The 27,006-nt window shown below is 48.2% G+C and overlaps 1 long non-coding RNA gene across 1 annotated transcript; it reads right to left on the bottom strand.

Annotated features, from left to right (window-relative positions):
• Positions 1-2,557: 2,557 nt before the first annotated feature.
• Positions 2,558-22,419, bottom strand: LOC123385575. The gene is made up of 3 exons (XR_006598395.1): positions 22,360-22,419; positions 16,232-16,319; positions 2,558-3,597 (listed from the first exon to the last, which is right to left on the bottom strand). It is a non-coding gene; the product is annotated as an uncharacterized LOC123385575 (long non-coding RNA).
• Between the last annotated feature and the right edge of the window lie 4,587 nt (positions 22,420-27,006).

Below are 27,006 nucleotides of genomic sequence, written 5' to 3'. Positions count from 1 at the left end.
TCACACCAAAATGCGGTGACTTAAAACAATACGCATTTACAATCTCACAGTTTCTGTGAATCACAATTCTGGAAGTGACTTGACTGGGTGGCTCTGACTCAGGGTCTCACACAAGGTTGCAGCCAGGGCTGCATGATGGCGGCCAGGGCTGCAGTCATCTGAAGGCTTGACTGGGGCTGGAGGATCCGCTTTCAAGTTTGTCACTCATGTGCCTGGTTGTTAGTCCTGGTTGTTGGCAGAAGGTCCTAACTTCTTGCATTGATCTCTCCATGAGGCTGCCTGAGTGTCCTCACAACAAGGCAGCTGGCTTCTTCCAAAATGGGTGATCCAAAAGAAAACAAGACAGAAGCAGCAAGGGCTTTTGTGACCCAACATTGGAAGTCACACTATGTAATTTCCATAGTGTCCTATTGGTGGCACAGGCAAGCCTTTTTCAATGTGGAAGGGGACTTACAAGGGTGTGAATATCAGGAGGCAAGAATCACAGGGGACAGGGAGGGGGATCATGAAGACTGGTTACCACACTGCTTGAAACTAACATCAGACCTCAATAAAAAACTGTATTTTATTGGGTCTAAAATAGCATTGACTATGGAATGCCTGGGTGACTCAGTCAGTTGAGTGACTCTTGATTTCGGCTCAGGTCATGATACCAGGGTCATGGGACTGAGCCCCATGTCGGGCTCCACAGTTAGCATGGAGCCTGCTTAAGATTCTCTCTCTCTCTCTCTCTCTCTCTCTCTCTCTCTCTCTCTTTCCCTCTGCTCCTCTCTCCCACTTCATGCTATCTCTAAAAATAAATAAAATAAAATAAAATAAAATAAAATACCATTGACTGTATAAGACACATTTTTGTTTTATGTAACAATAAGAAAGAAAAAATTGGCCAGTATTGGGATACTCTCCAAATAAAGCTGGTCTACCAAAGGCTATGCCTTCAGTGTAGGGGGAAATGAAAATAAATCTACAATACAAAAAGGAACAGCAGAAGACTCACAAGTCTCAACTTGCACTGGGTGAAGGTGGGGATAAAATAGTCCCTCAAGAATTTGAACCCAAGCAGGTAGGACCTCCCCCAACTGAGACAATTGTAAATAGAACTATCTGCACATCCACTCTTAAGGAACTTGACTTCAATCCAAGATGAATGCAACTGGCAGAGACTTTCTAATTTTAAAGGATGTTAAAATGTAGGAAAATGCGCATATTAAAATTAAGAAAGCACAGTAAGTCATATCAGTAAAGACTCAGGTAAAATGTACAGAAATAGTTTAGAGTCAGCATTCTTTAGGGCCAGCTGACAAAAATGGAGACTTATTTTTGAAAACAGAACAGAACCTTGGTCCATCTGCTGTGTTCTGTTGGCCAATACTGTGTCCTTTCTCACATCAGTTTCTTAGACTCAGCTAATTACAGAAGCAGAAAATGAAGCAAAAAGTGAAGATGGGAATCCATGGAAATTGGATGAACTTTGAATTAGACCCACTGAGGTCCAGGCTTTCAGAGCTTTGTGACCTCGAGCGAGTGGCTTTACCTCTCTGGGTCTCTAGTCTTACGACCTTTGGGTAAGGTCCAGGCAATGATCTACCTTGCAGAATTGTAAGAATTAAATAGAAGTATGAAGCATCTAGCATGGTGCCTATCATATTTGCTCAACAATGATAGCGAGTTTTATGATTATGACTTACCAGTTCCTACGACTACACTCCTTTTTTGAGACTTCTTTTCTTTTTTTTTTTTTTTTAATTTCTTTTCTTCAATGTTTTTTTATTTATTTTTGGGACAGAGAAGACAGAGCATGAACGGGGGAGGGGCAGAGAGAGAGGGAGACACAGAATCAGAAACAGGCTCCAGGCTCCGAGCCATCAGCCCAGAGCCTGACGCGGGGCTCGAACTCACGGACCGCGAGATCGTGACCTGGCTGAAGTCGGACGCTTAACCGACTGCGCCACCCAGGCGCCCCGAGACTTCTTTTCAAAGGCTGAACAAATAGGAGCCCTAGTGGGGCGCCCCGAGACTTCTTTTCAAAGGCTGAACAAATAGGAGCCCTAGTGGGGCGCCCCGAGACTTCTTTTCAAAGGCTGAACAAATAGGAGCCCTAGTGGGGCGCCCCGAGACTTCTTTTCAAAGGCTGAACAAATAGGAGCCCTAGTGGGGCGCCCCGAGACTTCTTTTCAAAGGCTGAACAAATAGGAGCCCTAGTGGGGCGCCTGGGTGGCGCAGTCGGTTAAGCGTCCGACTTCAGCCAGGTCACGATCTCGCGGTCCGTGAGTTCGAGCCCCGCGTCAGGCTCTGGGCTGATGGCTCGGAGCCTGGAGCCTGTTTCTGATTCTGTGTCTCCCTCTCTCTCTGCCCCTCCCCCGTTCATGCTCTGTCTTCTCTGTCCCAAAAATAAATAAAAAAACATTGAAGAAAAGAAATTTAAAAAAAAAAAAAATAGGAGCCCTAGTGGCCAGGGAGGACTACCTTCCTCCTGCTGTTCATTCAGTAACAGCTGTAAATATTGATGGGGTTCTCAGTCTTTTTTTTTTTTTTAAGACGGTCTCCGCAGTGCGCCTGCGCACCACGAAGCCGCGAACCGATGGGGTTCTCAGTCTTAATTGCACATGGGTCCTGGACTTAAGTATTATTTCAGCTGCACCACCTACGCAGCCCTGCCTCCTTCCCACGGAACTGTAAAGAGAATGGAGCTGGTCATCAGGGCTGCTTTACTCCAGCCAAAAGGAGTCCCACTGAGTCTGCATCCTGGAGAAGTCACCTTCATTGATTTGGAGTGAATGGGTCTTCATTCTGCAAACATTTACTAAGTATCTTCTACATTCCAGACTCTAAACCAGGTTGCAAAGACATAGAGATTAATACACGTGGCCAGTGACCTTGAGAGGCTAATAATCTTGTGGAGGAAAGAGGAGGGAGAATGAATCATGACAAGTGAGAAGTCCCATGAGAGATGTAGGTGGAGGTCGTGGGAACAACTAGGACACGTTGACTCCACCACCTGGAGAGATCAGGGAAGGCTTCAAAGAGGAGGTGATGCCTGGTAAACCTTAAAAGATGAACAGTATTTTGCCACATCGATGCTATTGAGGTCTTAGGGATTTAACACTTGACATTCATTTATTTTTTTCCCTTCTCGGGTATGGAATCAATCGAGAAATAACACATAACAGATCAGTGGAGGTCAAAATCTCAGCTTTATTGCTGAGAAAGCCAACTGGAGAACACGGCTCTAGACCTATGGTCAAAAAAGGCCCAAAATGAGTAGCATTTACAGTGGAGAAACCTGAAACACACACCACAGCCAGGTGATCAAGGTCAACATCAGCATAAATCATGTGATAGCAACTACCCGTGATATGATCGGATGAGAATCACACGTCACCTTGGGGGTCTTCCTCCCCCAAACCCACAACCCCGGTCTAATTGTGAGAAAAACCTCAGACAAATTCCAGTTGAGGGACTTTCTACAAAATACTTAACCCGTCCTCCTCAAAACTGTCAAGGTCATCAAAACAAGGGAAATCTGAGAAACCGCCACAGCCAAGAGGAGCCTGAGAAGACATGACGAGAAACTTCAGCGTGGTATCCTGGGTGGGCCTGGGGAACAGAAAAGGGACATGAGGTAAAAGCTAAGGAAATCTAAGGGGACTTTCGTCAAGAAAAACGTATCGATTTTCGTTCGTTATTTGTAAAAATTTACCATGCTAACGTAAGATGTTAATAATAGGGGAAAGGATATAGACTATAGGCGCATTTCTGTACTGTGTTCTCAAATTTTCTAAAATTTAATACTGTTCTAAAAAATAAAGTAATCGGAAAATCGAGGCGGGTGGGTTTCCAGTACCCCCCAGCCCTCCATCCAAGTGTGGACAGCGGGTGTATATTTGGGAACTGCCGAGCAGACCCCCTGACCCAGCACGGCTGCCCAGGACAACCAGGAGCAGAAACTGGATCCCAGAGACCTGAAGGCATTTCATTGGTTGGCCCCACCCAACTGTGGCCCACTGTCTGTGACCCCCCATTCGGGTCATGAAGGTGGCCTCCATGCAGGACCCAGGCATGTTTCCGAAGAGGCCCTGTGGCAAAGCAGTCAGCGCATGGGTGTGGAACAAAGCCATCTGAGCTCAAAGCCCGGGTTTGCCACTTTCTACCTGTGCAACCTTGACAGGTTGCTTACCTTCTCTGAACCTCGGTTTTGTGACATGTAAGAGGGAAATGGTAATAATATATACCTCAGTGGGCTAGAAGATTTAATTAGATGCTATAAGCAAGGTAGCTGGAACAGTCCCTGGTATACAGTAAGTGCTCAATAGGTGTCAGCTGCTATCGTTACTCTCATGGAAACATAAAGCCAGATGACTGCAAGGTCAGGGTCAGGTGCCCTCCCTGACGTTACAGTCATCTTGGTTGAGGACACCGGGCACCCAGGAAGCAGCCCCTACAATGGCAGGAAGTGAAAGGGGAGGGCGTCAGCATGCAGGGGCTGCAGCCCCGGTGCACATGGGAAATCGGGTAAGATCAGACTGGAGCACAGCTGGGCTTAGCCACACGCCGGTGAATGCTAGGACTCTGGACTTTTCTAGGGATCGACAGGAACTTTTAAAGCTATGGGAGGCAGATTTTTTCTGTAAAGGGCCAAGGAGTATATTGGCCCACTTCAGGCTTTGTGGGCCAAGGGGTGAAATCAAGGATATTATGTATCCTTGTTATATAACTACAAATAAAAAATATATGTACGTATATATAAAGTTATGCATATTATATAGACATATAGTAAGTTGCATAACAGGAGATAGCATTTTCCATTAACAAAAATGGATTCCAAGAAAAATCGCTGGAACAGCTCTTTTTGAACACGAAATAGGTATTTGAAAACAACCATTAGGTGAGTCTAGTGCAGTTAAATAGCCAAATTCCACCCCATCTCCATCTCCAACCCCCAAATGAATTTTTGAATTCATTTTTGAATTCAAAAATGAAAACAAGCAAGGTAAATTGTGGAGTTCTTTGGTCTACAAGGTCAACGAAATCACCCTCATCCCTTAATGAGTTGGAACCCATTGCCTCAGATTCACTCTCCTACTCTCCCGCGCCCTGTAATTTGAAGCCTTTGGAATAGCCGGTAATAAAAAAATAAAATGAAAGGTCCTCGTATGGCAGCAGGGGAGGAACCCCAAATGCTGCTGAGTTACAACTGCATCACTACAATTTATAACGCACCAAATGGTGGGCATTTATTTTTGAGAGAGAGAGAGAGAGAGAGGAACTGCTGGGCTGTTACAGCAGAAAGCAGCCGTAGACCATACGTGGGCAAATGGGCATGGCCGTGTTCCAATAAAACTTTATTTGTGGATACTGAAATTTGAATTTCATATACTTTTCACATGTTGTGAAATGTCATTCTTCTCTTCATTCCCGCCACCGCCCCCCCCCCAGCCCCCCGCCAGTCATTTGAAAATGGAAACACTATGCTTAGCTTCAGGACCCTACAAAAACAGACATCAGGCTAGATTCTGCTCATGGACCAGCTTACCCTCTTCTGGGTTGTTTATTTAAAATTATTTTTATTTATCTTATTTTATTGAAATATAGTTGACACGCAATGCCTTTTATCCCCGTGATGCCCACGCCTGTTTTAAAGGATGGTCCTAAATAAACACTGAATCTTATCAACTCATCAGCAAGCGAACACATCTAAAACCTCTTCCCTCCATGTTCTAGGGCTGATGGGCTCTCTGTCTCCAGAGCTCGGGAAACCCCTGCAGGCTTTCCTCTGACTCACCCTCTTTCTGGTAACATTTGCAGCATTTTACCCTCCCTTTCATAGCAGGTGCTGTCTCAGATGGCAGCAGAATGAAACTCAGAAAAATTCTCATCACTCTAAACTGAGGGCATCCCCGGCTCCTAGTACCATTAAGAAAGAACTACTTTTAGCCTCATGACTATTGCCGGAACTTAATGAGCTCAATTCAGTTGCTAGAACTCACTTCTACAGCATCCCCCAGCTATGCAAGGTGTTAACACTAGATGGATGCTCTGGGCTCCCAGCCTCCAGGAAAGGGACGTACAATGTGCTTGAAAGCGACATGAAGACAAAAGGAAATGAAACACTAAAGAAACAATATGTCCACAGTTAAATAGTCTTTGATTTGTTATCGAGTTTGTTTGTACATTGAAAGGAGTTTTGAGGGGTGCTTGGGTGGCTCAGTCGGTTAAGCATCAGGTCATGATCATCTCAGCTGAGACCTTCAGCTCCGGTCACGATCTCACGGGTCATGAGTTCAAGCCCCGCATTGGGCTTTCTGCTAACAGTGCAAAGCCTGCTTGGGATCCTCTGTCTCCCTCTCTCTCTGCCCCTGCCCCACTGGCACATGTTCATGCATGCTCTCTCTCTCTCTCTCTCTCTCTCTCTCTCTCTCTCAAAAATAAATAAACATTAAAAAGAAAGGAGTTTTAAAATGAGTAACAATAATCATAGGTGCCACCATTCACAAGTTGGTGTAGAAGGAGGCATGGGTGCTGAATGAAATGGGGAGAGAACAGAAAACAAGAAGAGAGACTAGAGCACGGTCTCTTAGTGTCTCCTTAGTCAGTTCTGAGCCTCAGAACCGTCCTGGGGTGAGGACTCAGCTCCTTTGACGGAAAAGAAGACAAGTCCGCAAAGGCCAGTGGGTCTGCCAAGTTTCTATAGCTGGCAGGTGGACCTCATTGTCGCAGGCTGGCAAAGACAGATCAGACAGACTTCTGTGAATGAACTGGCTGAAATCACAGGGTTTACCTCGGTTTGCACTGACAGTCTCGAGTTCCTCCTCGAAGTGGGCATTCGGTCGGGTGCCCCATATAGTCTCGTGTACATTTTTGTCCAGTGTAACCGACAGCATCCTCTATGCTCTCAACGGCGTCCGGCTGAACATAGATTAAATGGTCACCCTACTATTTGGCTTGTTAATGGAAGTAAAAAACTTAAGGTTCTGGGCATGCCTGAGAGTATCTGCCAGGCGTCGGGGACAAAGAAGAGGGAAGGTGTCCCCAGGCCCACTGGGATGGCCCGAAGCATGTGTTCATCACGCATTTGTTTACTTCATCCAGCTCTTGCCCAAAGTATTGGTCAAGTTCAAAGAGTCTTGTTTTACACTCTGCAGCCATTTTCTTCACACAGGTAGAGCTCATAGCTTGTGTCCAGACAAACCAGTTCCAGAGCAAAAGCAGACCAAGTGCAGACAACACCTTTCAGCACACCGGAACCTGCCCCTTGGAACAGCCCAGACCCTTCAAGCAGTCCTGGAGAGCAGTGACACCAAAGCCTGAAAACCCTTCCGCCCTTGAAGTTCTGGCTTGACGTTGGGTGCTCTTGGGGAAACAAAGATTAGAAATGTTTGGTGTTGAACATACTTGGTGTTGAACAACAAGTACCTAAGTCCGGAAAGGAGAGAGTTAAAGGTAAACATTAAATAGTCCCCAGAAATACTCAGGTGATTACAAAGCATCCTGACATTCAGTCAATAAAGGGAGGAGAGATGGTAGATGACGCTGTTTTGAGCAGGTTTCCCGAAGTGTGAGCCGAGGACTTCCTAGGGTGAGTGGAAAGACAGATTCCCCGTCTCCATCCTGGAATCCGAGAGCGAGGTCAGAGGCTACACCCATAAAGACCCCAGGCTATTCCAATACGCAACACATGCTTGGAAGAAACTGATTTAGAAACATATTTCAGTACATATACTCTGACCATTCTCTTTGTACAGTTCACACTACCTTGTGCTTGCTTAATGGGCCTTTTTCCTGAGATTCCCTAAAGACAGATTTCAATTAATGATGGAAAGAATCAATCGATCAATCAAAAAGGGGCAAAGGGGAGGAAGGGAGGAAGGACTCGATCATGTGAACATCAGTCTCTTGAAGAACTTAAAGCTGCTCTATGATGAACAGCCCCTTGCCCCTCAGATAACACAGCTGACTGGGCTCACGGGATTCAGAAGGTTCCCGTTGCAGGGTCCTGGTGGGTTACAGGCCTGATCTCTCAGGGGCCTGGCCTTCTGCTTGTCCTGTTTGCTACAATATGCCATCGGACATCTTTTTCTACTCATGCCATGATACAGAAAAGATTGGGAAGCACAGAAGTTATTTCGCCACAGACGTGTATGTTAGCCTTCATGATTTTGCGCCAATTCTAATGTGTGGGGGGTGGGCACAGGGACTCCCCACTGACAAGCAACTCTCCCACAACAGCTGTGTTATAGAATTCAACTCAATTCTGATGCTATCTACCTAGAGATAGCATCAGATCCCACAGGTTAAGGACTCAGTCCACAACACTGCCCCCCGTACCCCACCCCCCCACACACACGCTCGCTTCAAATGCCAATTGCAAGCCCGGGTGGCCACCTGTGCTTCTAAGTGACTGGCCATGGATTGGAACTTCCAAGGACCCCCTCCTTAGATCCTACTCATTCGCTAGAGTGGCTCACAAAACTCAGAGAAACATTTCACTTGGTAGGTTAACAGTGTACCATAAAAGGATGCGACTTAGAAACGGCCAGATGGAAGAGGGGCATAGGGCAAGGGAAGGGAAAAAGGGCACAGCTTTCAGGCCCTCTCTGGGCACCATTCTCCCTGCATCCTCCTGTGCCCACCAATCCAGAAGATTTCCAAACCCTGTCCTTCAGGTTTGTAGAGAGGCTTCATTTCACAGATGCAACTGATTAAATCCCTGGCCATTAATGATCGACTCAACCGTGAGCCCCTCTCCCGTTCCTGAGGTTAGGGGGCGGGACTGAAAAGGGTTGGCCAATTCCAGGGTTGGCCTCTCTGGCCAGCAGCCCCCATCCTTCTGGTTCTCTGGTGGGGGAGGGGACTGCTTTCCAAAGCCACCTCATCAGTAGAACAAGAGAGATGCCTGCATCGCCCTCATCACTTAGGAAATTGCGAGGGTTTTAGGAGCTCTGTGCCCCAAACAGGGATGAAAACGAAATGTGTAATTTTTATTATAAATCACAATATCACACCTCCTTCACCGGTCGCTTTCGGGTGGAAAGTGCCCTCAGCGTGCTTGCCACCGAGCGGGGCAGGGAAACAACGTCGCCCTGGCCGCACGTGTTTTTTGTCAAAGGCCAGCCATCGACACAAGCCTGGTTTATCACCAGAACAGATGGAAGGCTGCACGCCTGCTCTGCACGCGCACTTCAGAAAAGGCTGAAGCCCACAGCGCTAATCTGACCTGAACACCTCGGCTCTCGGGCCTCTCTCCTCTCCCCCTGCTTTCCTGCCGAGTTAACTTCTCCGGGGCCATGTTTCCTGGAGGCTTCCGCCGGGTCAGCAATAAAAAGGAAAAGGCGGGGGCGGAATCGCAGTGGAGAGAACGAGAAGAGTGGACAGTGCCAGGGCCGAGTAGGCTGGTTTTGCCCCCGGCCTGTGCTTTTCTGCAGGTGCGTCTCCTCGGAAGATCCGAGAAGCCAGTTCACGGCAAAACCTTTTATGTCTCTGCAAACCGTGCAGCCCCGGGAGAGAAAATGGATGGGCTTGTTTGTTTTGTTTTGTTTGCCCCCTCAAGAGAATCACTTTGAGACCAATTTGCCCTTTTGAGACGCCGAAGGGTGACTTTAGAAGAAGTGCGAGGCTATATTTAACCTCAAACCCAAGGCCAAACCCTAGCTGCCGCCGGGGTTGGCTGTTCAGCCTAGGAATCAGCTGGGATTGGCCTTCCCGCTCACCCGCCACGGGGTCAAGCTAGGCCAGGCCTGGTGGGAGCCCGCTGAAGGATCTTTATTGATAGCGATGCCACAGACACTCCTTTTTCGAGAGTGAGGGCCACGGCAGGCTAGCACACAGGCCCCGGCCTGTTGTGTTTCCCCTGGGGACTGAGAAAGAAAGCCATATGCTAACTTTCTGTGGGCTTACATCGCAGAGGCAGAACATATGTCAGGGGAGTTGTGGAGATGCTTCCCGTTAGCACAGCCTTTGTCCACACACTTTTTGGAGCACAAAAGCCCTCATTAATTCAGCGCACCTCCTCACACCCGCCAGACACCAGCCAGCCCCCTTGGTGATTCTAGCAGCTTCTTTGTTGACTGGAGAAGACTGTGGGCCTTTCTTCATACCTTCCAGACAGCGAGGGCCAAATGTTACCTATCACCATGGGCAACAGCCTAAAAATATGGGCTATACCTATACCATATATATATATATATATTTATATATATATATAAGTTATTTGTAAAAAAAAAAAAAAGAATTTTCTCCGAGTGATGAAAGTTGCCAACGGTCAAGCGGTGATGTCTGCCCGCTAACGTCTCTACAAGAGGAGGCATCCACATCCACATGATAAAACCCTCGCTCAGATAAATGCAGATCTGTATTGTTGGATTGGTTTAAGAATGCCACGACTGTGAGAAAAAAAGACGAGAAGGAGAAGTGCCCAAAATGTTACTGTGTGGTACAACGATAAGTTGTTTTTCTCCCTCTTCCTCTTGGGCATATTTTCCAATATTCTAAGAAAAAGCACTTGGTACCTTTATCATCAGAAAAAGGGAGCTGTGTTGTCCCGGCCCTGGGATAGCTGCAGACTCTACAATGCGAATCCGTTAACTGAGTGGTAGGTTCCTTTTTAGGGGTGGGGGAGGGTGGGCACGGAGGCGTCACTTCGAGGATCCTGCGGCTGGAGTCCAACATCAAGAAGTCTCCCACCACGTGGGTGGAGCTGCCCTCCCTCGGGAACCCTAAACCTACCTGGCCCCGGAGCTAGTATGGACGCAGAGGCCGGCAAGGTGTCCCCCAGCCCCGCTTCTAAATCCTGTTAAAGGCAGGCTTCCGGAAACCTTCTTCAAAGTTTGAGAACCTCAACTTTAGTGAGAGCTACCATCAACCATCCCGTCTTGGCGAAGCAGTCTGCAAACAAGATTTGAAGAGAAACAAAGGGAGACGGATGGGCTGCCTTTGGTCCATCTGACTCTGTCTCCGGCCCACAAACGTGGCCATCGTCAGAAATTATCGTGGGGCTTACCCCAGACCGGTCTAGCAAGTCATTTCTCCCAACCGTGGTTGCCTTGAGCACACACACTGGAGACAGCGGGCAGAGTGAGTGTTTGGACCTTCCTGGGTCGATGTGTTAAACCACGTATGTTTCAAATAGGAAGCTAATGAGAATTTGCCCTCTTGCCAACTCCCGGCATTGGGCTTTAACAGCACAGACTGGGCAGAGGAATATTCTAGATACTTGGTGCAGCAGAAATGGTCACTCGCTCTTTATTCCAACATTTTGCTAAGGGCTTTCATATATTACAGTCATCCTGAACAGATTATAAGCAGATTTTCCCAGACCCCCTGCAACTAGTGTTTCCTAAGGGATTGGGATTTGCCATTCAAATGCACTCATGCAGCCTTGAATAAGGGACTGAGTTAAGTGGGGAGGGAAGCAGGGCTCACAGGCACGGTTTAGTTTTGCAGCCGACAGGCTTGATGGTAGGTTTTGATCCCAGAACCAAGGCTGGGGCAGTGTGTCCCTGGAACCAGCATTTGCAATGGCTACTTCCTGATCCTTGGAGTATGACTAAGGGATAGGCCCTGGAGCCTTGCATTTGTTACGGTGGTTTCCCAATTGCCCGGATTCCTGAAGTTCACTTAGTGTCGCTGTCCTGTGCACACATTCTCCTGTGACCCGTTCCTGGGGGCCCAGCCTAGAATCCCACTCCTTTAGCTCCAACAATTCTGGAAGCAGCTAATGCCCTGCATTAAATCCCTTTCTACATAAAATAACTATAGTGGACTCTGAGTGCAACTGAACCCCAACTTTCAGTAGAGATATGCTGAAGGCCCACAATATGCCAGGCTCTGTGCTACCCGTGAGAGTATAGACATGAATTCATCTGTATTGAGCACCTCCTATGTGCCACAGATCACTCTGAGAGCCCTTTCCTTTAAGACCTTATCGGTGATAATTACATTTGGACACCCGTGAAAATAATGACAGATGGTACATTATGATGCAACCAGTTAGGGCTATAACAGGAGATCTAAATAAAGTTATGGAGGAGCAGAAAAGACAGAGCAGGAGTTGGATAAGCCTTCAGAAGTGGGGTTCTACACCCCCTCAAGGGAACACTTCTATCAACTGCTCCTAGGCCTGCTTCGTTCTCTGCTTGTCCACCTGCTGGGGCTTACCACCCTTCACTCCAGCCCGGTTGGTCTTCTCCTGATTTCTCACCTCTCTGTCTTTGCTCATGTGACTCCCCAACACTGTGAGTGTTCCTCTTTGCCCACCAGAATTTCATTCCTCGTTCTCTGAATTCCTACAGCACTTGGGGGCCACACTCAGAGTTTTGCGCTGGGTCCCTGCCATGCGGGGCCTAGATAGTTAGTAACTGTCACCAATCTGCTTGTTCAGCCTCACCGGCCCTTGGAAACAAGGGACAATTCACTAAGTGTGTGACAGTCGCTGGATAGGCAGCTAGATGAATTTCATTTGTGAGTGGCCTCCACTGAGTGAGTCACCTGCTCGTTCTCAGGGCCCTCAACCTTGCTGTCCTGAAATGACACCCACAGAAATAGGAGTTCAGGAAAGACGCAGGGACCAGTTTAAGGGTGCAGAGAGGACAAGAGAGGCAGGGAGAGGGGAGGGTCATACACAAGAAGTCAAATGCAAAAGCGAAAGGAAAAAAATACTTTGCGACTGGCTGGCTCTCATCGGAAGAGCATGCGACTCTTGATCTCAGGGTGGTGAGCTTGAGTCCCACGTTGCGTGCGTGTAGAGCTTACTCTAAAAAATAAATAAATAAACTAAAAAAGAAACCTTGCCTTAGGCTAGACAATACTTTTCTGTCTTCATTTGGCAGTATTTCCATTCTAGATGGTACCAGTTTGACTTTCTAAGTACCCATTCTATGAGTCACGTTCGATTCTTTTGATGCTCACATAAGGGTAACAACAGAGTCCAAGTTCCCAAGAATGCTCCCGCATGAAAAACCCCAGCCTGTCATTTGCAACCCCCGTCGGCTACGGCTGCACACGCCACTGGAAGTTTCCAGGCATTTGCTAGAGTTCTATCATCCCGGTACCAAAAACAAAACACTGTCCATGCTTTTCTGTCCGCCATAACGCAGGAAAACCAACGCGCCTCTCTTCTTCTTGTGAGCTCAGAAAAATAAAATGTTTCTCCTGAGGACAAACTGGGATTTGGAAGGCTTTGCAGTATTTTTTTAATTTACGCACCTTCACATATCCCCGTACAGAGCAGTACACTTGAACAATGAAAAGGTCTCGTGGGCAGCAGACCCGCATAGAGTATGAGCATGGGTAAATACCAACCAGCACATGGAGATACCTGGGTCTTAAATGGGTCCAAGATTTTTGAACTTGGGACTCAGAGGCCCTTGCTTTCAACACACAGACTCTTGCTCATGCTGTTGTGATTCTTCCCCGGGGAATCTTCCTAGACATCATTTATTCTAGACGCTCCCAAGACAGAAATAACTCCCTCGATGTTGGGTACGCCAGGAAGGCATCCCCTAACTCTTTGAGGCCACTGGAGACTTATTTATCACATGTTGCCGACGATTGCTCCTGAGAGTTGTATTCACGCACCAAAGGTGAGGTGGGACCCGTCCCCGCACGCACACTGGGCCCTGCCCACCAGCCCCCTTCAGATCACCAGCACGCCTCCCCTGACCCAGCACTGGGGGTTCTCAGAGTCGGTCCAGGCAGCTATTTCCCTCATTTGTCAAATGACAAAAAGAAACAAAACAAACCAACCACCACCACCAAAACCTAGGCCCAGATGGCATTAATACCCCAGCCAAGGCCACACTGCTGGATAAATTCCAGACCCTCAAGATCGTCAGGGGTTCCCCATTTGGATAAAGTCCAAACAGCTTAACAGTGCACAGGAAGCTCGTTGTGACCTGACTATCCAGCTCCAGACCTTCTGACTCTTGCTGGCTCCTCCAACCCTGCTGAAGTCGCTGATGTCTGAGACTCACAGTGCCCGTTCTCAGCCAGGCGCTCGCTAGAACATCCTTCTCCAGCGTCCAGCCCTACCGCCTCCTATGCCTTCTCCTGGCTCATTCCCACTCATCTTTTGGGTCTCAGCACCTCATTCACTCCATCAGTTAATCCACAGGCGTTCTGCTAGTTCTTACCCCACGCACACCATGGCAGGTGCCGAGGATACGGCAGTGAACAAGCGAAACTGGTCCCCACCCACCCGGAGTTTGTGGCCCAGTGAAGAGACACAAACAGGCAGTAATAAGATTCTGAGATGCGGTGTGACAGGCTGTGTATTCAGGATTCTCCAGAGAAACAGAACCAATAGGCAATAGATGTGTGTGTGTGTGTGTGTGTGTGTGTGTGTGTGTGTAAAGAGATCTATTATAAGTAATCGGCTCATGGAGCCAATTGATTACGGAAGTGGGCAAGTCTGAAAATCCGCAGGGTGCGTTGTCAAGATAGAGACCCATGAGAGCCAATAGCGTTGTTGTTGTCCAAGTCTGAAAGCCGGAGAACAGGAAAGCCAATGGTATGCTTGCAGGCCAACGGCCAGCAGGCTAGAGATCCACAAAGAGCCAGAATTTCAGTTCGCATCCAAAGGCAGAAAAAAACCCAAGTCCCAGTCCCAAGGCAGTCAGGCAGAAGGAATTTTCCTTTACCTGGGGGAGGATCGGCCTTTTTTTTTTTTTTTTTCCTGTTCGGGCCTTCAATTGATTGGGTGGGGCCCACCCACACAAGGGAGGGCAATCTGCTTTACTTAATCTACCAATTTAAATGCTAACCCCGTCTAAAAACACCTTTGCAGAAATACCCAGAGTGATGCTTGACCTAATATCCGAGCACCCCTTGGTCCAGTCGTGTTGATACAAAAAAGTAACCATCACGGTCCTTATCATATCATAATGCCTGTTGGCTTGCCTGCCTCTCCCGCTAGCCCGTAAACCGCTCAATGTTCCTACAGTGCTGTTAAGACCTTGCTCTGAAGTCACACCAACTAGGTTAATGTCCCAGCTTTCCTACTCTTAGCTGGATTCCTAGTCAAGTTCTCTAACAACCCTGAGGCTCAGTTTTATTTGTGAAAAGGGATAGCGATAGTTCCTACCAGTCTCACAAGAAAGTTATAAGGATTAAACGAAGTGATACATGGGAGGGGCACCTGGGGGGCTCAGTCGGCTGGGCGTCCAACTCGGTTTTGGCTCAGGTCATGATCTCACGGTTCGTGGATTCGAGCCCCACGTCGGGCTCTGGGCTGGCAGCACGGAGCCTGCATAAGATTCTCTCTCTCTCTCTCTGCCCCTTTCCTGTTCGTGCTCTCTCTTTCAAAATAAATAGACAAACATTTAAAAAAGTAATACATGGGAAGTGCTTAGTGCTGTGCTGGCCCATAGTAGGTCCTCAGAAAATAGGGGCCATTTCTATCATTTTGTGGCTGAACTCCAGCAGCCAGCAGAACTTCCTGCATGTGACAGGCTCTTGATTGGACTTGCTCGGCACCCCTCCCCCCTGCTTCCCGTTTCTTGACTGGCCAGCAAGTCTGTCTGTGCCCAAGAGCATCTAAGGCCCTAACGTTGCATAGTTCCCTCCAGACAGGTGCAGCAAGAGGGGAAAGTGTCTGATCTCGTCTGAAGGAAGATGATGACAAGATAGACAGATATTTGTGTGAGACTGTGGAGTGCCTGGAGCAGCTAGACCAGGAACTATTCCCACCAGGTGACGAACGTGTTGTCTGGAGTGATTGGCCCCATCCAGCTAAGATCTTCAGTTAACAGCAAGACTGACTTCAATCAGGCAGTTGATGTTCAGCCAATCACTTTTTTTTTTTTCTTAAGACAGAGAGAGACAGAGCATGAGTGGGGATGGGGCAGAAAGAGAGGGAGACACAGAATCCGAAGCGGGCTCCAGGCTCCGAGCCGTCAGCACAGAGCCTGACGCGCGGCTCGAACCCACGGACTGTGAGATCGTGACCGGAGCTGAAGTCGGACGCTCAACCGACTGAGCCACCCAGGCGCCCCTGGCCAACCACTTTTGAAAGGAGGAGACCTCAGGATGGTCCACCAGTCAAACATTTGATTTCCACTTCAAGGAGAAATAGTAGTCAGCGGAATGACTCAACACTGGGCAATTTCATCTTTTTCCATCAGTAAGAATGTTTCCGTCTTTCTCAAGGGCTTTAGAACTGGTTCCTTGTTAGGGTTAGGGTTAGGGTTAGGGTTAGGGTTAAGGTTAGGGAACTCAGTGGTGTGATAGTGTCTCCTACCATGATCTTCCACCTGTGGCCACGGAATGAGTCCAGGATGGGATCGCCAGGCTCTGCCTCCCATTACTCTGTATCACAGTCACTGCACCTGTAAAAAAAAAATGGGGACAATCACCTTCCCTATACTTCAGGGTGATATCTTGTGATATGACATCTGTACCAATTAGGCGCTACTCGTGAAAAGGGTAGGAAGAGTACACGGTGTTACACGTATACACGGCAGTAGCATTCCCTGGGAGGAATTCAGCCCGAAGGCCTTGAACAACCAAAACTAATTCTTACATGGGAATAAATGTAAAGTGGGAGATATAACTTGTCACAGCATGTAAATCAACAACCATGTAGTAAGGCTTTAAGAAATTATCTGGCATTATCTCTAATATTTCAGCGAGCTCTCTTCCTTCCGAAGCAAATAGCATCGTGCGTCCTGTGTGCTCGGCCCTCGTCATAGCTTTTTGTTCCTATTTTTCATTCCAACCCATCCTTCAGCACGAACACCACCAACTACATGAGCTAAAGATAAACAGATAAGCTATAAAAAAGATGCTGAATTAAAAAAAAAAAAAGATGCTAAATGATAACCACAGTAAATGTTAAAATAACAGCACTGTGGCCCCCAACATCAGTCTGGCTGGGGGCCGTGGGCATATACCACAGTGATGTTTGGAATTGGCAATTTGTTTTTCAGCCACAGGGCACTGCCTCAGGAGCAGAGCATAAACACAGCTTACAGTTCGACAAGCCCAGTACGAAAGATGGGTGCTGTGGGTTGAACTGTGTCTCCCTTAAAAGATTTTGAAGTCCTAGCCCCGACCCCATACCTGTGTATATGACCGTATTTGGAAATAGCATATTTGCAGATGATCAAGGTATGGTAAAGTCATTAGGGTGGGCCCTAATCCAATATGACTGGTATTCTTATAAGAAGGGGAAATTTGGACACAGAGACAGACAGACATAGAAAGAAGACAATGACAATGTAGACACACGGGGAGAAGACGGCCATCTACAAGCTACGGGACACCTTGGGCTCCCAGAAACTAGGAAATCTTCTCCTTCACACGCCTCAGGAGAAACCAACATTGCCAACACCTTGATCTTGGCCTTCTGGCCTAATAAACTAAGAGAGAATACGTTTCTGTTTAAGGCATCCAGTTTGCGGCAGCCCTAGTGAACTAATGTATTAAACTTACTTTTGATTCTTTTGGGGGGATTCTCCTCCATAAGGTAGTATTTCATCAATTATTTAAATGTCACGCTGGAGCCCCCGGGGTGGCTCAGTCGGTTAAGCGTCCGACTTCGGCTCAGGTCATGATCTCACCGCTTGTGGGTTCGAGTCCCGCGTCGGGCTCTGTGCTGGCAGCTCGGAGCCTGGAGCCTGCTTCAGATTCTGTGTCTCCCTCTCCCTCTGCCCTTCCCCTGCTCACGCTCTGTCTCCCTCCCTCTCTCAAAAATAAATAAACATTAAAAAAAGGGTTTTAAACCAAACAAAAAATGCTGAAGTTTCCCAGAGAAGAGAGGTTCTGCCTCAAAGCTACAGCATTAACTCTTGCTTGGGTTCCCAGCCTGGCATTCTGTCCTACAGGTTTTGAACTTTCCAGCCTCTACAACACATAAATAAATTCCTTAAAATGATAAATTATACACACACACATACACGTCGAAATACACATACACATAGACATACACATAGACACCTATGCATATACAGATACACGCACACGTGTATTTATGTGTCCTTGGTTCTGTTTCTCCAAAGGGCCCTGACTGAAACGTTATTTGAAAATCACAGGATTAAGCGTTGAAGATCTGGACCTGAGCCCCAGATCCATCCTGTACCGGCTCTGGGAAGTTCAGAAATTTCTGGGAAGGCCTAACACCTCTTCAGAAATTCTCCTCGGGCTTCAAATCCCTCATCTACAAAGCAACAATACAAAAAATTTTTTTTCCGAATAATCCTGCTTGCCTCACCTACTCGATAGAGTTGATGCGGATACCAAATGAAAACACGTTTTAAACACTAGAATGCCACGCTGGTACCCGTTATTAAATTCCAAGGGCATATTTCTTACCGATGTCAGGCATCTATTTCTTTTCTTTCAGACCTTGCAACATCGGCCTCAAAATGGGACACTAAAGGAAGGCGCTCAGCCTCAGCTGGAAAGAATAAAGACAGGGTGGCCTGAGGTCACTGAGAGTCAGTTCGAGGGGGTAATCAATACGCCGCCACCGGGGCTGTCCTGGCAGGTGGCTTGGGGAGGACAGAGGAAGACAGAGAGCACCTGTACGCCCGCTGTTGGCATGGAGACAGAGGAAGAAGCTCTTTCCCATCAGTCGGCCCATCTCTTCGGAGACACACGAGCAGGAAACCGAACAGGCGTTGTGGCTGCTGTCGGTCCCCGGTGTCCCAGGCTGCTGTCCCCGGCGACACAGAGCCTGTGTGGGGTGTCCCCAAGCACCGCCGAGCAGGCCAGCGTGTGATGTCAGAGGCGGGGAGGGAACCGCCTGACCTACCCCGGAGCAAGACATGGCAGGTGTGTGGCATCTTCACAGGAGGCCCGGTGTCACCTCGGAGGAGCGCCGCCGAGCTGGTGCCTCCCTGGGGGTTAGCGGACTGAGAAGTTGCCAGAGAGGGGAGGGGAGTGCGGGATGCGGGCCCAGCTACGCACAGTGTGTGCTCGTGAGCCAGCGTCTGGGGGCGGGCGTGCGGGATGGGAGAGTGTGGACACGCCAGCTGGGAAACTGGCAAACAGCGCCTCTCCTGGCCGTGCCTGGGACTCGCTCCAGCGTCCTCCCTGTCCACGCAGACGGCAAACTGCTGGTTTCGTGGGGCTCCTCCGGTTGCCCCCGGTGACCTTCCCTTTGCTCCCACGCCCCCCGGGGGGTGGGGGTTGCAGAGAGCTCCGCTGCCACCGTCTCCGCCTTCCCGAACCCTCCACGCCTACCACTTCTCTTCCCGTGTCCTTCCCAAAGCCAGATGACGCGGCACCTGTAGGGCCACAGGGCCATTTAGAATTTCCCTGGTCTCCCGGGATGCCAGGTTTTATCCGGGCCAACAGACTTTGTGAGAACAAAATCCTTTCTTAGCAGATTCAGCAGAGCCAACCCATTCCTCTAACATTGTAACTCTAACTTTAAAACGTGTCCAGGGTGACTGCTGTGAGCTTGTTCGAAGCCCCACTGCCTACGGCCAGGGATTCCCTCGTTTTCTCGGAGTTCCTTACCAGACATTGTCATCATAAAGATGGACCTCGTACTCAGCCCCTCGAGACCTGTCACACTTCTATATTTTCAAGACTGTTGTGTGTTAATATTTTCTTTGTCTTCCAGGATTACCTCCATTCCCCATAGGTTCTCCACCCCCCAGAGTGTCATAAAAATCAAAAGCCTTAATCAGCTTGCACCATTACTATGCCAAGTAGTTCGCCCGCTACTTTTCCATAGTTTTACGGAAACTACTTTTCCGTAGTTTATGGCTACTATTTCCAACAAGCACCGCCTCTCCCATTTGTCCCCATAACAGCATCTGCGCTGGAGCTCCGCCCCCTAGAGGCACGAGACAGTTCCCAGGCTGCCCCCCGGCCCAGGCCACACTCGGGTTTCTGGAAGTGGGGTAAGCCTCACTCTATTAGAACTCTATAGAATTCTTCAGATAGACGCGATACACATCTGGGCGCAGGCAAGAAGTTGCGTATGGAAAGAAACGATAAAGGTTTGTGCAAGCAACATGTCAAAAGGAAGGAAGGAAAAGAAGGGAGGGAGGGAGGAAATCAGTCATCCTGGACTGTCGGGCAGAAAGGGGAGGTGACAGCTTTTGTGCTTCTCCAGAAGCACATTTGATGATATCTAGTAAGTGCAGAGGCACGGAGAGCCTTCTTCCCGGCAGTCCTCAGGCCAGGGCCGGGCACCGTGCCGACAAGATGGCCAAATCCAGCGGCCACAGCTCTCGAGTTAGAAATGGTTTTTACGTTTTTACAAGGTTGGAAAGAAGGTGGCGGGAGGGAGAGATGAAGGGCAGAGCCTGTCAAAAGCTCTGTGGCCCGCAGGGGTGCCTGGCCGGCTCAGTCGGTTAAGCGTCTGACTCTTGGTTTCAGCTCAGGTCATGATCTCACGGTTTGTGAGTCTGAGCCCCATGTCGGGCTCTGTGCTGATAGCACGGAGCCTGCTGGAGAGTCTCTCCCTCTGCCCCTCCCCTGCTCTCTCTCTCTCTCTCTGTCTCAAAATAAATAAATAAACTTAAAGAAAAAAAAAAAAAAAAAACCTCTGTGGCCCACAGAACTTAAAATATGTATGGTCTGGCCCTTTCCAGAAAACGTTTGAAAAGTTTGCCCTGGAGTTTTCCAAACTTGTCTGATCATCTCACCTGTGGACATTATCACACATACAGATTCACGCTTTCGACCAGCCCATCGGCCATCATCGCGTTGTTCGTAATCACTAGAAGTCAGAGCTGACCTAAATCCGCGAGCAAATGGACGCCTCCCTTAGAATAAATGTGGTGGCCACGAGCATTAAGACAGGAAATTCTCACGTGCAAAAAGCACGTTGCAGATAGAGAAATGGAGTGTGATCCTATTGACGTGAAGTTCTTCACGTAGTCGCATTTGTGGTACTTCCATAAGTAGTGGAATTATGAGGAACCCCATGGGAAGGACAAATATCAAATTCACATTAAAAGCTGCCTATACAGATGGAGAGGCAGGCGTCAGCCAGGGCTTCGATATAATCTGGAATGACAAGTAGATACATAGATAGATGATAGAGTGCGATAGAGCAATCAGTATTTTGATATCACTCCCTAGATTTTTCTGTACACCAGAAATAATTTACTTTAACGGTTTTTTTAAAAAATTACTCTTGACCTTCCTAATAGATATTCCAGGAAGCCAAAGCCTTTTAGGGTTAATATGTGGGTCACGTGAAAGAAAACTCCCTATTTTCTGTCTTCTTTTCCAATGATTCATCGAGCGATGAAGATTTTAAAAATCAACTGGATTTTTCTGGTTTTAGGAGGAAAAGTCAGCAGGGTCCATGTTTGATGAAGGAGGCTCTTCTTCTCCTAAAAATGCTTTTCCCCCTGAGACTTTCTGGCTAAAAAAGGGAATGTTGCTTCCTTCTGGGAATGCTGGGCAACATCTTCATTAAAATACTGTGGACAGGTGGAGACCAGTTCAGGGAAGAGCCAGGAGAGATAGCCAGCAGAGGGGGAGGGGGGCAGGCGGAGGGGGGTTGCGAGAGAGCAGCCTCTGCCCTTAGCTGGCTCACAGCCACAGGCCGCTGGGAGAAGGAAGAATGCAAGCTGAGGCAGCAGGAAAGAAATCCTACAGATGACACTTCCAGAAACTGGAGCTGCCAGAGACAGGAGAGACCTACAAATGAAACCTTGAGGCCAGAGGGAGGTCTCTGCTAATTGGAGTATATAATTCAAGAGGTGAACACAGCACAGAGCCCTAGAGGGGCTGACTGCAGGTGTAATTAAAGATGCTATTCCATAACCTTGTCCTTGATTTAAGAACACTGGCCCCGAGAAATGCTGGGGGAACACAGGTGTGCCTCGTTAGATGAATCGCTCCTTCTTTGAACTCGGGTATACGGAGGGCCATTTCCCACCTGTACTTTGGCCCACCGGGATGGCTTTTGGATTGAGGATTCTTGCTCAGCTTGCCACCTTCATACACTGGCCAAATGTGACCCCAAGAGGGAGAAATAATACAAATACATTTGAATAATAAAAGTAGAAAGTCTGGGGGCGTCCGGGTGGCTCAGCTGGTTTAAGCGTCCAACTTCGGCTCAAGTCATGATGTCATGGATCATGGGTTCGAGCCCTGTGTCAAGCTCTGTGCTGACAGCTCAGAGCCTGGAGCCTGCTTTGGATTCTGTGTCTCCATCTCTCTCCGCACCTCCCCTGCTCTCTCTCTCTCTCAAAAGTAGATAATAAACATTAAAAACATTTTTCAAAAAGTAGAAAGTCTAATATGCAGATAACAAGGATCAAAACTCTAGTATCTTCCACTCCTCTGAGCATCTAACTACGGAATTCGAGAGCCTGAGATTTCTGGGGTACAGATGCTTGTCCCTCATGGGCAGGTGCTCCAGGGTTACTCCTAGAGATGGCCTTGAAGACTTACCACGCACTCTCAACTCCATTGAGCTCCCCCCGGCTTCACCCGACTGTGGTTTGGCAGAATCAGACGGACCACGGGAACCGACCAAGAAGCAAAAGGGAAGAGAAAACACAAAGGTCTTAAGGGTAGTGATCATTATTTTTTTTTTAAATCAGAAATGAGCAAGAAAAGTATTCTAAGCAGCTATGTGCAGTATCTTCCTAATCGCAGAATAGTAACAAGGCACTTTGTGTCTACACACAAGGCTTAACACACATGCAAAATCTAATGCTGTAATTTCCCCACTTTATAAAGGAAGCAAGGGACGGGCCTTAAGGCAGTGCTGAAAATCACAGTGAGCAGCGTTCAGGCCTGATTCCCAGCCCAGTGCTGCTGGGGGAGGGGGTGAGAGGCACCGCATCTGCGCAGCGTCTGGAGCTTCCAATCTGATGAACATACTATGTTGCTGCTGCAGGTGTTTATCCGGGGCTGGACTTTTTGGCATCAATTGCTCGTTTGCTCCTTTCTATGCCCGGGCAGGATCACTTGCCCAGGGACACCGGCCTGGGTTGTGACAGATCCGAACGTTCTTCTCACTCTGTCGACCTCCCAGAGCCCACCTGATGCCCACAGGAGAATCACAATAAAGACCAGACCCTTCCGCACCTGCTCCCTTGCAGCTTTCTGTCTCACGGCCACTAGGGTGTTTTTCTGAGCCAGGCCCTTCCCTGCCGTATTTGCCTCGTGTGAAGTATCTCCGTGAAGGAAATGTTCAGATGAACAAACGAGAATCACAGACTGCTTAATCTAGCGCCCAGGGCCTCCCTCAATATCGCTAGCTTTTATTGTCAATGCTGAGAGATGCCCATACTTTGGAGAGGCCTGTATCACAAGACAGGAGCCAAAGGACATGACGGCCCCCACTTCCTAGCTCAGAGGTCCAACTTGGAAACTTGGTTCGATTTATAACTACAAACTACACACAGTTGGGCAGAATTGGCTTTGTACTCAGACGGCCAACCTTGAAATGGAATCTTTCCCATCCACTGGCTGTGTGGCCTCAGGCTATTTAACCTCTCCAAGCCTCAGTTTCCTTATCTAGGTAACGGGGCCCACAACAGCTTCGTGAGGCAAGTACAGCTTGTATCCAAATGCATCCGCATAGAGGGGACTCAGTGAAAGGTAGCTGATGTCGCCATCACTTGCTCGGGGCGGGGTTGGCAACAATGACCGTGCCCCTGGGTAAAAGCATGTAGCCGTGGGCGCTGGCCGGGCAGAACACGCAGACGCCGGAGGCACGCTGCCCGGAGTTATCCGAGATGAACAATGGAAGAGCCATCTTGGGCCTGCTCCAGCCACCACTGTTCTGGGACCATTCTGGGGGAAAACACAAACCCCTCCCCCTCCCCCCAATTCTTCACCATGTCTTTAGGGATAAGTTTTACCCCCTGCACTCTCGGGGTCTGCCCTAAACTTTCCTGCTGGAGCTGGATGCCATTTTCGTCCTGTTTTGTCACATTCCCCACAGACGCCCTCTGGGGATCAGAAAACTGGGTTCCAACTGACCATCAGCCTCTTCTCTCAGAAGAAAAATGCCTCTGGCTAAGCCTTCTCGGCCAGGGCCTGTTGGAAACTTCCAGACCCTCTGTGCAGTCCCCCGGGCCCAAGCACACAGTCTAGGCAGTGCAGACCATGCTTGGCCAGCCCCGAACATAGGTACGAGGTTCCCAGGGGCACTGGGTGAGGCACCTTGCACAACGATGTCTTACTCAATACTCGAACGCTACAGAAATGTAATCAACCATAAGTGGTCTCCCCAACACCTGACCCTATATGCTTACCCCAAGATAACTATTGATGACAAAGTATTCTTCCACTTTTTAAAATGTATATAATCTTATGTATATGGGATTTGCATAAAAAATGGGATTACATTGGGGCGCCTGGGTGGCTCAGTCAGTTGAGCATCCGACTGCAGCTCAGGTCATGATCTCACAGCTCATGAGTTCGAGCCCCGCATGGGGCTCTGTACTGACAGTTCAGAGCCTGGAGCCTGCTTGGGATTCTGTGTCTCCCTCGCTCTCTGCCCCTCCCCTATTCATGCTCTGTCTCTCTCTCTCTCTCTCTCTCTCTCAAAAATAAATAAGCATTAAAAAATTAATAAAAAGTAAGATTATATTAAATCCTTTGCTATAATTTGCTCTCTTGGTAACCAACACCCTGTTGGTGTATCATTCTTCTTAAAACTACATGTTTATTGACAGGCATGGGTTGGTTTCCATTTTTCTCTATTACAAAAACACTGTCACAAAGAAACTGTATGGGTATATTTGTACAAGTATTAGTTACATTTTAAAAAACATAACTATTGAAGCAAAAAATATTAACGTTTTATATTTTAATCAATATTTCTATTCTCTTTTTGAGAGAGAGAGAGAGAAAACATGAGAGAGGGAGGGGAGGGGCAGAGGGAGAGGGACAGGGAGAATCCTAAGCAGGCTCCCAGCTCAGCACGGGGTCCAGTTGCAAGGTTCGATCTCACCACCCTGGGATCATGAACGGCGCCAAAATCGAGGGTCGGACACTCAACTGACTGAGCCACCCAGGGGCCCCTTAATAGATATTTCTAAGTTGCCCTCCTAAAGTATGGTATCAGTTTATACTGCCTATCCTGGTCAGTCTTTTGGCAAAGAGTTTGACGTTCTCTCAGCTTGGCTCCTAATTGTAAATGGGACATCATACTGCTCACATCACAGGGCTGGTGCAGACAACTGACATTCAATGGCCATTGGTGGTCCCCATTCCCCACCTTTAACTAGCCCTCCCAGCCTCATGTACCCAGGCCCTCCCCTTCAATAAGGAACTGGACGAAAGCAAAGATGATTACAGTTTAAGGCTCCTACCAGGGGTATGTGTGGGCAACGTTGAGGGAGAATGGACGTCCAATCACGGGGTCCCCAGCACTGATGTGGTGGGGGGACTGGAGTATTCCAGAGGAAGGAGGGCGGGGCACCAGACCTCCCGTGGCAGCTGAACCCTCACTGGCTGGTGCCTGCTAACACCACCAACTCTACCAACTCTAAGCCTGTTCCCTAGAGGATTCTTTCTTTCGAAACACAGGACACATAGCTTAGCCTCCGGGCCACCATTCAGGAGGAGGACAAAGGGAGCCGTAGCATTATTTTAAAAGCCTGATATGTGGTGTGGTGGGCAAACTTCGCCCACCTTCTTGAGGCGACGGTTCACTCTGACACCGACAGGTAATTTATTTTTAAAAATTTTTTTTTCAACGTTTATTTATTTTTGGGACAGAGAGAGACAGAGCATGAACGGGGGACGGGCAGAGAGAGAGGGAGACACAGAATCGGAAACAGGCTCCAGGCTCCGAGCCATCAGCCCAGAGCCCGACGCGGGGCTCGAACTCACGGACCGCGAGATCGTGACCTGGCTGAAGTCGGACGCTTAACCGACTGCGCCACCCAGGCGCCCCCTGACAGGTAATTTAAAAGCTTTTATGGAGCCTTGAGTGGAACCCAATGAAACCTGCAATCTCGGCCAATTCAATAGAAGCGTCTGAAAAGTTGGTCACAAAACATCCTTCCCTAATCCACAGCAGACATTAACATAGACTTTGCTGATTGTCAATGAATAACCTCCAAAGACTTTTGCAAAAACTGACAACACAAAAATTATGACTCCCTTGTAATGAAGTTAGTACCTGAGGGAGATATTGGGTTGATTACTGGTTATGATTTGAAAGCGCCTTTATTTCCGCTTGTTTTTCCCTGGACAGTCATCACTGAATGAACATGAAGTTTGATACTTACTGTTGGTCACAGGGGGAGTTCCAGCTCTTTCAGGGCCTCTGCCTTCAGGCTCTGGGGCTCATTAGAGACACGGCTTTTTCTGGTTCATAATATGGGTGGATGAGGCATTCTGAATCACAGGCGGTAGAAGGGTGAGCAAGCACTTAGACGGGGCAATTTCTGCTGCTAACGTTACATATGCAACTGATCTGTGTAGTGGCATTAAGAAGTACCTTGGGGCACCTGGGTGGCTCAGTCAGTTAAGTGTCTGACTTCGGCCCAGGTCATGATCTCACAGTTCATGAGTTCGAGCCCCGCATCGGGCCCTGTGCTGATGGCTCAGAGCCTGGACCCTGCTTCGGATTCTGTGTCTCCCTCTCTCTGCGCCTCTCCCCAGCTTGGGCGCTCTCTCTCTTTCTCAATAATAAATAAACTTTAAAAAACAAGTTTAAAAAGAAGTACCTTTAGTATTTCTGCCACATTAAGATCATAAATGATGGAGCAGTGTTTTGGATTAAATGAGACTCATGATAATACATGAGCAAAAACAGTTAAGAGCTTACTTCCTCTTAGAAGGTATCAAATATTTTATAGAATTTAAATTCCCGGCCCAAATATAACACAAGAGCTTTCTTCCTTTGCACACCTATGAAACAACAAAACGATGCACAATAGAAGTGGTTTGTCAAGGGGCAAGTCAGTGTTCTTACCTTCTTTTCCTCCCCCCTCCCCCCACCCCCGGGACTGTTTACCAGTATTCACAGGCTTGTCTCAATTTGCTTGATCACCTAAACAAGATTGCAGACGTGAGTGGGAGTAGGGGTTAAGGTGTGGAAAGATTTTCCTGCAGGTGCCCTTTCACAAC

This window comes from Felis catus, chromosome B2 (genome assembly GCF_018350175.1).
Source record: "Felis catus isolate Fca126 chromosome B2, F.catus_Fca126_mat1.0, whole genome shotgun sequence".
NCBI classification, from domain to species: domain Eukaryota; kingdom Metazoa; phylum Chordata; class Mammalia; order Carnivora; family Felidae; genus Felis; species Felis catus.
This window is presented reverse-complemented; position numbering and strand designations above follow the sequence as displayed.